The 12,188-nt window shown below is 43.6% G+C and overlaps 1 protein-coding gene across 20 annotated transcripts in view; it reads right to left on the bottom strand.

Annotated features, from left to right (window-relative positions):
* map2 (microtubule-associated protein 2) overlaps window positions 1-12,188 on the bottom strand; it is a 95,527-nt gene that overhangs the window by 41,743 nt on the left and 41,596 nt on the right. For all 20 annotated transcript variants that reach the window (XM_035393649.1, XM_035393641.1, XM_035393638.1 and 17 more), the window contains one exon: window positions 8,582-8,705. The gene's annotated coding sequence lies outside the window, so the exon portion shown is untranslated. The remainder of the gene's footprint in view (window positions 1-8,581; window positions 8,706-12,188) is intronic.

Consider the following 12,188-nt stretch of genomic DNA (forward strand, 5'->3'; position numbering starts at 1 on the left):
TGGGGCTGGGGATGGGGTGGACATGTCTGCCTGCTCAAACGGCATTGACTCTAATCTTCTCACACACCGGCCACACCCACACTTCAAAGCGCATCCACCCACCCACCAACACACACACACACACACACTGAACCCCAAGTCACAATATCTCTAAAATTAAGAACTTAATATTAAATCGCTGACATTTTAAACAAAACATAATTAATGTATGCCAATGAACTAGATCAACAAACTAAAGAGCACATTGTTTTTCAGAGGGAGTATATACCTCCAGTTCACCATCATTTATATGTTCTTGCAATACAGCTGTGATAAAAGACACATTGTCAGAGCACTGTAAGAACATTGCAGACAACTAAAGTCAAAACAAACAACAGAAACCCGATAAATATGCAATGGGAGCCAATTACACAATCATTCAATAAATAATTAAATACATTTTTATCAATTCTACATAATCACATCAGTTTACATCATTATCACAGAAACCACTCTGAAGTGGACAATACAGGTACTCTTCATTTTCCTGCACTGAATAATGAATATTCCAGTGACTGTAATATCTCTAGGGGGCAGCAGAGAGCATAACCGATCTCTGACCAGTCGGAACACTCAATGTGCACACTGTCTCCAGCTCACCCTTCACTTGTTTCTCCCCTGCGCCCGACCAAGCCGGCTCTGAGCAGGAAACAAGCAGGCCATTCCTGGAGACAGTCCCAGGTCACAGAAGCACATTAGGGTGAAGGAGAGATGCAGAGGAGGAGTCAACCAGATCCTGGGCTTTCCATACACAAGCGAGCTCTTCACTAGATGATCAATACTGCCCTCCACTTCAGTACAGTAAATGCTAACACACATTTGAATTATACCCGCTCCAGCGAAGGCTTCATGTATACCGTCAAGCAGCACAATCTTAGAGGGGAAAGTGAGAGATCTGCCCAGCAAAAAAATTCAGAAGGGGTTGTTCAGCGAGGGTACAATTGCCAGGCCAGTGAGAACATCGTGTTCTCAGTGTGTCGCCTGGTTACCCAATCTTAGCATGTTAGCACCCAGCACATGATTCCTTGATTCTTGCCCCAACCCATATGCGAGATCTGACATATTTTTGCTCTTTCACATTATCTTGAAGCACTGAGGGGGTTATTTTATGGCTCTATTTAATGAGGGCAACCGTTAGAAACGGCAGTTTATGTGTCTGTTAAAACAGTTAGCGCTGTGTGCTTATTTTAGCAAAGTTGATTGCTCATTTAGCGAGTTACAGACTGTTCTGTACACATGCGCTTGCCGCTCCCAGAATAGGCATTTTATTTAACTGCCTTGATGCCACGACAGCCTTGCAACTCTCGGTAAAGCCTCTGCCAAATGAATAAACAGGCAATAACCCTAATACAAATAATGGCTGCTACTAAATTTGTGTTCTTAAATGGTTTTATGTGCCGAAGGCTATAATGTTGGTCCTTGTTAATCTAGTTATTCCCACAAACTCCCAGGGACGCAACACCTACCCCTGAGCCACCTTCCCTGAAAGAGATTAGCGTGGAGGACACAGACTGCTCTGAAAATACAGGCCCTCTGAAAAAGCATCACATCATCAGGAGTGGGGATGTATTTGTGTGTGTGTGTGTGTGTGTGTGTGTGTGTGTGTGTGTGTGACTTGACACATCAGTGCAAGTATCCAAACTCTTGTTTATCAAGCAGGGGTGAGCACTGCCGAGTGCAATGAAGTCCCAAAACCAAAGAGCTGCAAATGGCTGCATTCTTCATGGAGAGCACTGTACCCCCTCTGATCACACTGCACCCCCTCTGATCACACTGCACCCCTCTCCACCGCCAAGACCCCCCCAAATTTCCAAATAAACGCACACAACCACTAACACCTCCTCCCCACCCCCCCCACCCCCCCCCCCCCCCGCCCCAACACCCCCATTAGGAGCTGCACTGCTTCCATCCAAATTACCACCATCTCCACCCATGGAAAACACTAAAATCAGTAATGAAACGCCCCTGAGCACTGATGTGTGTTCGAAGGATCGTCCATCATTTTCTTCCTTTAACCAACCCAAATGCAGAAGAGTGTTATGAAAATTAACCCCTCGTTGGTCCTCCCTCAGGTTCTCCTTCATTTTGTGACATGCTAGCGAAAGTGTGAGAACGTGTCAGTCCCCTGTAGCACTCTCACAATGCAGCCTGAAGACGTGGCTCTGTCCCAACATGCACAGGGAGGAGGAGAGGGCCCCAGCTGGGTTGGGGTATTTTGGGTGTGCCCGTACAGCCGCTGGCTGTGGATTCCATGGAGGACAGCAAGCACAGAAATGCAGGCACCCGCCAACTCACACGTGCACACACATACACTCACATGCACACAGACACGCCTACGCACATACACACACGTTGACATGCCATGCACATACAAACATACATACACACACGTGCACACACACAGACTTGATGGCATTAATCTAACCATAGCTAGTGGACAAATACTAAAAGCAAAAGCATCAGGATTTCGTTCTGCACAGTGAGCAGCCCATTTTATAAAGTCCAAGAATTTATAAAGAACAGCGCGCCACTGTTCCCCCCTGGGCTCTTCCGAGGACGTTGTTGTGATGTGCCGTCTCCTCTCCTCCTCAACAGCCCAACAGCATGGCTGTCTCATGGTGTCCCCACCGCAGGCAGCTGTTTCAAGAAGCTGCGGCACACGAGCAAATTTCACATCCGCGTCCAAATCGCTCCTTACTTGAGCCATTTCCAACACTCTGCAGCATCCATAGTAGCATTGTGTGCGTGTGTCTGGGTGTGTGTATTTGCATGTTTGTTTGTGTACATGTGTTTGCTTGTGTGGGTGTGTGGGTGTGTGCGTGTGTGTGTGTGAACACGCATGTGTGTGTGTGTGTGCAAGTGCATGTGTGTCAACAGAACATAGGCTGCACTTTGGCACATCGTGCTTGTGATAATCAGACACAGTCCTTGTGCATGAATTCCAAGAGAATGCTAAATTTGATATTTCATTGTTTTCAAATTTTCATTGTTTGGCTTGTAGGGAAGCGGCTGAGATGAAACCAGAGAGGATGCTCACACGTCCTTTCAATGCTGGACAAGGTACAGAAAGATTAGGCCTCCTTTTTCATTCAGTATTTAAACAATGCAATTGTTGAACTGATATGCTCACAAGATTTGAGCCAGGGAAGACTTCTGAAACAACAGACAATGTGAACCATTTCCCTGGCTCTTCAACCTGCCGTATTTCAGTGTATCAGACAACCCCCACCCCAAGGTTTTTCCTTCGGATTTTTCCATGGCTTTTCCCATTTACTGCAAAACAGCCGCTTCGAAGCCGGTTACTCGGAAGAGCTGTTTACCGGGTTTTCTCAAAACAAACAGCGCAATAACACTCAGATTAAATGACGCTCACGCAGCCGTGTTGGTTGATTCATGTTTATAAACAGCTGTATGCATGAATGAATGACAGGCTTGCAACTGAATCTGTCCAAGGCTGTAAATAACAGAAACCAGAGCATGTAGGTGAATCACTGCTGCAGCGTTACACCAACAAATTCACACAGGAAATTCCATGTCATTTCATAGAATCCAGCTGCTGAAAGGTATGGAGGTTGAGATATTATGTAAAACATGCTTACGACATCAGGACAACCTGTCCAGAGCAAATGGGCTAACACCCTGCAGAGTTTCAGGCTGGTGAGTAGAAGTCTCCATACATTCAGATGTCAATAAGACCTTAGACCTTAACAAGTAAGAGATGGGCTGTTCTCCACATTCAAATCCCTTTCTGCAATAAATATAATACTACAAATACTGAAATGTTTGCATTCGTTCCACAATAAAAGTGTGATATCTATGGTGTATCCCTTGACAAAACTGCTTCTCATCACTGCACAATCTGTTGCAAAAACCACAGTAAAATGTCTGTATGTACCACACCTGGCTACATTATCACTCATATGTTCCAAGGGATAAGGTTGTGTGTCGTTTATCTAAAAATCCCTTTTTAGTTAGGAAAACATGATGTGCTTCTAATCAGAGATGACATTACAGATAACCCTCTCCGTGCTTGTCCTTGGAGGGATTATGGGCCAGCAGCTCAACCTTTACTTCCAAATTTTCCATTTCAGTTTACTTTATTGGCATGACAAGCAAACATTTACATTGCTAAAGCATTTACATATAACTGAAATGCACAATGCAGTATCACATTAAAGAAGAGTGTGTCCCACAATAGAAATATGAAATTAAAAGTAAGGTGTAAGTTTAAAAATGCACAGTGCTCAGAATATTTAAACCTGAATTAGAATGTAATGGCCTCCAACCAAAACCACTATTCTAACTAAAGTGGCAAGGTAGATAGAACACAGGCAAATAAAGTACTATACAGTGAACAAGAAATGAATACAAAAAAAAAATCGATCTAAAGTGCAAAGTTGTTTTAAATCTGCGGGTTCAGTGGTAGTGTGTGAGAGTGTGTCACTTGCTGTCTCGAGGGTTGTGGCAGGTCATAACAAACTGGTTGGAATAGTAAATGCACTCACCTTAAACACTGGCTACACTCCTAAAATCAGACTAAGTAATGAGCCACCTCTGACCAGGAGTCTATAGCAATGTCCGTGCTAGCCCTCCTGTCACTATTTGACTGGGAAAGCATAAAATAGTCACTGGCTCACGGGAAAATGTGGAGGAGTGCACTTCAGGGTTGGGTCAATTCCAATTCCGTTCAGTCAATGTAGGAAATTCCTATAATCCTCCATGAGGACTTTCCAATTCAAGAGCTAAATTTCAGTTGATTTCAAGAAGTGGCAGATTTAAAATGGAATTGGACCCAACTCTGGAGCACCTGCTTCAGCTGCAGGGAACCTTGTACAAGTGCAAGTGGAACAGGGCAATTTGAGAGCTCAGTACAGCCGGTATTTTTCAAATGGAAGAGGGGGGGGGGGGGGTGCGTGGACACATAGTAACAAACCAAAATCAACCAAAACAATAGGAAATGGAACAAAAACTGTACAAATACCAATAACAACTTAAAAAGGAGTTCCACAGCTGAAAGGCATCTGCGGCAGCATTTTCCTCCCTCCACAAGGAGGGGAAAGGGGGGTGGGTTTCACTAAAGGTTTCCAGTAGAAAATCATCCATCTTCACTGGCTTTTAAGAGGCAGAAACAAAGGCCAGGAAACCTAATAAAACCACCATGGAGATTCTAAGAACATTACAGCAGATAAAATGGCCTGTAATGTGCTCGGGGATAGCGCTGTGAAGCTTCCCCAGCTGGTACAATCACAGAGGACTACACTTGCCAAAGAAAGAGAAATGTCTACAAAGACTAGGGGTGTGCTGACCTCACTGCAGTCATAGGCCTCTCATTATCCATCATTTGTGTCATCACAAATAGATATGGTCATAGTTAGGCTGGAAAAAAAGGTACACAGAAATGCATTGGTCTACTGTTGTAACTCTCAGTTTGCACAGAGCAAAGCTTTTTTTTTCATTGTTCTCCTAGTTTATTTCTTGTTTAAGAATATGCTATAAATTGATCTGTTTTGAGATGGTTTGTTGCCTGATCATACACATGTTCACTCCACTCAAGAGAAGGGAGAAAACAAATGATACAATTCAAAAACAATAAACTTAAATAAAAATAAATAAAAATAAAATTAAAATATGCTGATTAAAATTTTGTTATAAAATGTTTTCAACAAAGGCTAAAAATTCCTGAATGACCCAAGCTGTAAGGCCACCATCTAGAAATAAACCCAGTTTAGCTTGATAATGTGCATTGCCACAATGCAAGCCAACACACTAAACCAAGCACTGCCTCTTAAATACTGCTTAACAAATAATGATTTGACCACCATTTAATTTAGCTAAGTATTTGCCACCTGTCCCATTCCTTGCTCTGCTGCAGACAGCCAACCAGATAGCTTGCTTGCTAACTCAGTTGAATTGTAGAAGCCACAATCAATCAGAAAACTGCCAACACAAAGGAACACACCATTCTTCTTATTTAAAAAATGTAAATAGGAAAAATGTACAGAATATGTGTGTCATATGTGATTATTACTAGAGAGACATTTTTCTCAGACAACATCCTACAGTACAGGTTCCAAAACTGGGTTTTGGGGATAGCTGGCAGGCTGTGAAGCAATAAAAACATTTTTGAAAAATAAATAAATAATAATTATAATAGTTGTTGTTGTTTCCTTGAAAATAATATTTTGTCCATATGCCATATGCTACAATTTCAGATCAAATAAACCATGTCTGGTTTACACTTCCAAACTGTGGTTTGGGGACCCCTGGCAGACTGGACGAGGCATGCCTTCTGCCTTCCACAGCATCAGCAAACAAGTTCTTCTGTTTTGGTTGCACAGGGACACCTTTTGGTTTAAACCAAGAGAGACCAAAGGTTTCACTACTGAATCCAAGAAGGGATGTAAGGTCAGGTAACCAACCATCTGGTGAAAAAGGAAATCAAAGGCTCTTAAATCGATCCAGTGGCATGCTTTCGAAAGGAGGCCACCTTCAATTTTGAAAGAAAGTGAGCTGAAAAAATGGGCAGCCCAGGACACTTTAAAAGCAGAGCTGCCTGCCTGAGTTACATGAGTTACACCTCATTGAAAATTTAAGGTGTACATCCAAATTTAACACCTCCCGGTGCAGCACCAGCAAAGCCTGACTCACTCAGACCAAAGCAGAGAGCTTGACTCTGTGTACTGAGCGCATTTACTGATCGGTTGTGTAACATATTCACTGCCTACAGGCTGGAAATTAATACTGGTCTGGTTTTGAAAGCCCGCTTGCACAGTGAGCGATGGGGGTAATATTGCCTGTTATACAGTAGCAGTTGTCTGAGAGGGGTGCATTACCACAGCCAGCCTGTAGTATGGCCCAGAATCAAAAATATAACAATACTGGACAGGTTGCCTCACCACAAGATTCTAATTTCCTTTTGTCTTTTTTTCTGAGCCACAGGATCTGAAAGCAGGACACAGTGAGCTCACTCCCCCCCCCCAAACCAAACAGCCTCCCACAGACCCAAAACAGCCTGGTAGCAGCTCAAGTAGGACCGGCGTAGATAATTATGACACAATACACACAGCTGGTAACAGGGGAAAATGGGAGATGGTCACATGGCTGCTTTTGGCCAAGCCCATTGGTGGGCTTCTGAGGAAAGCATGCTGGAGAGGGAGTTCAGTTGGGAAAAGCCAATGGTGAGATGTTTTCAGCAGATCCTCCTTAAGCCCCAGTTATCAGTCTGTGTTTTCCCACAGAGGGAGGACTGTGAATGCATGCGACAGCTGTGTACTGTTGCTCAGCCTGAAAATTCCTGTCCTAGCAGCAAAAGGGCCATACAAAACGTTGTTTCCCATTTCCAGCCTAAAGATGAGTGATCTTGTTTATGGGCTGTCTTGCTTGCACTCACACACACACACACGTGTACATGAATATATAAACACATAATAGAATGTACCCTGCGCACCACCCCAACACACACACACAAACACACATTTATACACTCTCTCTCTCTGTAACACACACCATGTACTGTACACTGATATATATATAATTCTTTAGAACTTTAGAATAAGCTTTCAAATAGGATGCACAGCAGCAATAGCCTACACACAAGAAATTGCCCTGCTTCCTTCATTAAAAAAACTGTGTTACTGTATGTTTACTTTAGCTGTTTGTTCTCCAGCCTGGCTGCCCACACATTTTTCCCAGCATTCCAATGGGAGGCTGGCAGACACACAGGTCTCCTCTGTCTGCATGCTCCACAAGAAACACGGCACAAGAAACACAGCAACAAGGTGGTTACATTTGGTCAAAGAAACCCAAACAGAAATTAAAACCTTTTGAAAACCAGCCATTGAAAACCCCTCATATTTAGGCAGTGAGTTCAGCACCCCCTTCCCTCCTCATTCAGACAGACAGGTACTCGCACACCTGTGAGCCCACTGCCTTTGCCCTACCCAGAATCCCCCAATTAAAGCTGAGGAGACACAGTCGCAGGTGCATCTCTCAGCCAGCGCTCGCTGCTGCGTCTCCCTCCTGCGGTGCCCGAGCCTTTGCGTTTACCGCAGGTGCATGTCACAGCACCAGCATGCCACCAACCCACGACAGCCAGGTGGGGCTCGAGTGAGGGCCGCGCACAATCCCTAATCCCCCACTCCCCAGGCCCCCTCGGCTGGAATTCCCCCATACACATCGCATCCCTTCTGCTCGGCGGGAACCACTTCAAGCTCACTTCCTCCTTCCTCTGGTGATTCAGAGCCGAGAACCACAGGGCACTGTTCACTGTTTACTCACATAAACTGCCTGTTAAATACCAGTCACTACATTGATTAATCCATCTATCATTCACTAAGCCATTTAACTAAAATGATATGCATCTTCCTGATGCCTAAAACAGATTTATAGCAGGGGACATCGCCCCTGTTCCAGGATGTTCTCTAACCCAGCAGATCACACACACCTGAAAAGCCAGGTGATTTAATATTCCGGGCCCTGGAGCATTGGCAATGGAAAATGAGCATGGATGTAGACCCATGCAGGCCAGGTCTGAGACCCCTACCTGACAAGGTGGGCTGGAGCTCCCGGAGGTGAACGCTGGGCTGTTCAGGCAAAGACTTCCGTCCCTCAGAGATTCAGCGCACAGACGAGTCAGTGGGAAAAGAGATGTAGACTGTAATTCGCACCTGCAGAGGAAGAGCAAGATTTAAATCATGACTGTGTTTTATAAACATTTTTTTGTCATGCCAATAAAGCCATTTCAGCTGAATCAGGAGGAAAGGAGAGATAGAGAAAGAGCGAAAGAAAGACACAGAGAGTGAGTGAGAGAGAGAGAAGGGGGGCACTGAGAAATGCCCGCTGAATTCATGCCACCAGACAGGCTGTTCATACCCCCATAAGTTCCCACTCACTGAGCACATCAGCAACCCCTATCACAGCATTTTACCACATTACTACTTAACCATACTAATCACCATAGCAATTATCATAATAGCACATATCCCTACCTAAAAATAACACAACAGCACAACACAGCAACACATTGTGATCTAAAGAAAATGCATTGCAGGCAATGGAAGATTTACTGGCTGTATTGCGCAAATGTCTCACAGCTCAACAGCATAAATGTTTCTATTAAACTCAATGTTTCTCTCTACAAAAAAACAAACGCTTTGGTCCTTTATCCCACGGTCCTTAAGAGAAATACTTTGATGTTGGTAGTCATATAATTGTATCTGTGCCTGTCCCTAGCTCTTATTGTGATTGCTTACCATGTTAAATGCACTTTGTATGTCTCTATGGTTAAAGGCAACTGCTAAATTGCTAAATTGTAACTTGTAAACCGATGTGCCTTCTGCGTCACAACTAGCTGCAGGACAAGTGATCAAGGACTGCCACTGCACCATGGCAACACTGATCACCATTATGTAAGTGCACTGGGATGATTAATTCAGCAAAAGCTCACCCCATTACAAAATACATGGCTCTATTATTCTCTGAGGCACACACACCATAAAGAAATCACAGCATAAAGAAAGGTCTCCATATGCTCTCTCAAGATGGATTCCCATTTCAGCTTCATACTGAATCAAAAAAATGAACTTGAAGAACTTAACACCACCACCTCAATTAATACAATTACACTCTCACAGACACATTAATCCAGGACGCGTCTACACAGTTTGGAACCATTAGTTGCCTAAATTATGACATGCTGTATGCAAAATGCAATTCCCAGACAGTAATGTCTGCAAGGTGTTGGAAAAGATAACACTATATTGTGCGGCATGCTCAGTAGAGCTTTTGTGTTATTAACACAACTTCAGGCCAGAAGGGCCATGCCAGGAGGACCATGCCGATTATGGCCAATCAGGTGGGAGAAAAACAACGTGAATGTAACTGTAAAAACCAACCGTGGTCAAAGCGTAGTTCAGTGCACATTATAAATGCAGGCATGAGAGTACAGCCACTAAAATATTAAAACAATAAAATATAATGTATGATATATAATATGTAAAAATGTATTTTAAATAAATGAAAAAAACATATCTAAGGAAAATGTGTTTTACTACCAAAATATAGTACATATCGCTTTGTGTTGGCGCATTTATACAAATTATTGCATGCATACATTTAACTATTTTGAGCAGTACAGTTTCATATATAAATATATTTATAAAATATGTGAAATATTTTGGATTCAATACTGTACTTTATATTGACTTTCCAGCAAGGGGGATATAATACTGTTACTTGGGAGGGCAGGTGATAACCAGAATTACCATAATAACAGCAGTGGGGAAGACCACAGGAATTTTCCATTTTCAGAGCAGGTGGTTAGCGAGCACAGAGCAACATTTTATTGTTCTGGCAGGTTGGTTTATTAATACGTTTGTGTGTGTGCTTGTGTGTGTGTGTGTGTAGGTTCAGGTACTTTATAATTAGGTTTTATTTATATTTTATTTCCTAATTTTGATTCCAATTCAGTTAAGTTTAACTTTGTTTTTTTAACGCACTGTATACATTGCTCTCCAAAAGTATGAAAAGTTTCACAGTGTCTTATGAAACTTCTTTTTCAGCCGAAATGTCCCTGTAGCACTATAGTCGTGACTACTGTTTCTCAGGATCACATCTCAAGAAAAGCAATCAGCTAATGAACGATCTTGACAGCTGAAACCAAAGAGCTCTGCGGAAAGAAGAGGCGAATGAGCATCTGAGATGGCCTCCGTTTCCATGGAAATTGGCTGCAATACAGGTAAGGGTGTGGGCCAGAAAGGGTGTAGGCTGAGGGATTTGAAGCTACTTCTTGGGGCAGTGGTCCTGTAGGGTGAGAATATCTGAGAGTCCGTCACTCCAAGACAAATCAGGGGGAGTGTACGAACAGGAAGGAAGCGTTTTAAACCAACGAGGGACACAGGGAGCCGCAAATTAGTGCAGGGATGCAGATTAGAACAACAGGGTTCTAGTCAGGCGTGATTAATTACTGCCAACGACTCCCCTGGGCCAGCTCCACATCCGTCACACCACACCGCTGATGTCCCCAAAGGCTAATTGCTTCAGCATGCACCGCTAACACCAGCGCAGCTGCCCGCAAATGGTGCGACAGAACTTGTTATGTCCTATCGAGGTGCCGCCTTACGGTTGAGAGTCAGGCTTTCCTGTGGCTGTGGGGTCTGGATGCGCTACAAGCCAAAAAGTCAGAGGAGCAGGTCGACATGGATGCGGAAGAGGATTTGTTGGGTTGAAATTATGCAAGACGTTATCACTGACAACGTTGCGGACACTGTGCTGTGGACCCTGTGATGTGGACACTGTGGCCGCCTGCTATGCTATGCTTAGCTAAGGTAACATAAACTAAGTACTGTTATGTTATACGAGTTATGCTAGGCTAAGCAAACTTAAACTAATAAATTCTAAGCTAGGCTAGGCTAACCTGAGCTACTAATGTGTACAGTGGGAAGCAAAAGGACAATCAAGAGTATTTGTGCTGCAAGTACGAAGAGAGGCAAAATCCCCCTGTGAGACCTGCAGTGTGATTTATGGGCCGTCGGTGTTGTAGTGATGGGCGATGAGACAGCTTTTCAGAGCAAAAATGTCAGCGATCTATTTTTCAGCACACACCAGGGTCAAAACCTTCCATTTCCCTCTCAAATCTGCAAGGACTGGGAATGATTCAGATGGAGGGACGGACAGTGCCTGGGGACCTTGTGTTCCACCTGTGCATTTCCACGGTGGCTGAACTGACCCCCATCTTTCCCAGACTAATGAAAATGCTCTTTCAAGGGCTCAAGTGTCACTGATTGAAAGGAGTTACCACTCTCACTAAAACACTGACCCTAGATATACAATTTTACACTTCAAAAACAAATTGCAGCATTTTCCCTGTGCTCCGACTCAGTATGCCACTGAAACAAAGCGTTGAATGTCACCAGCAGGGTCACCAATTACAGAGGGTTAAGCAAATACCATGGACTCCATTCACCAGACAGATTCTGAGATAAGAACTGGAAAACAAATTAAATTTTTTATGATTACTGCTCTTCTTTTTAAGGCTATGAGATCTGCAATACTGGCAGACAATCAAACATTTATATAATCTAGCCTAATTATGCAACTGCACTGTAACTCTGCTGAAATTCCTGCTTGCGTACATGTGCCCCAAAGAGCGG

Source organism: Anguilla anguilla, chromosome 15 (genome assembly GCF_013347855.1).
Source record: "Anguilla anguilla isolate fAngAng1 chromosome 15, fAngAng1.pri, whole genome shotgun sequence".
Classification (NCBI taxonomy): Eukaryota; Metazoa; Chordata; class Actinopteri; order Anguilliformes; family Anguillidae; genus Anguilla; species Anguilla anguilla.